Source organism: Theobroma umbraticum, unplaced genomic scaffold (genome assembly GCF_002168275.2).
Source record: "Theobroma umbraticum cultivar Fairchild unplaced genomic scaffold, ASM216827v3 scaffold_50.0, whole genome shotgun sequence".
NCBI lineage: Eukaryota > Viridiplantae > Streptophyta > Magnoliopsida > Malvales > Malvaceae > Theobroma > Theobroma umbraticum.
Window position 1 is genome coordinate 2,061,740 of NW_018397261.1, and position 361 is coordinate 2,062,100.

Here is a 361-nt window from a genome sequence, read left to right on the forward strand (position 1 = left end):
GAGTACTTCCTTTGTGAAGAATGTAGACGTCACTTGCTTAATGATGAAAGTGTTAGGTAGAGCTTTAGTCATTTCCTATTCTCCATTAATGAGTACTTCTTTAGAGAAATTGCAACAGATGTTATAGGATTTCGATGATGCTTGTAACTTTGGATTCAAGCTTGACTGCCTCAGTGATTGTAGATGCTAAAGCCAAGATTTTCCGTCAACAAGTGCTTCGCTTGGAAAATTGAGTTAGAAGATATTGCAGCAAAGATAGCTTCCTTGAAAAAACGTGACGCTGAAGTACAAGAACAGTTAGATGTATTTGCCAATAATAACTCTTCTCTATGGAGTATGTAGTTGGCTAGTCTTTTGCTTT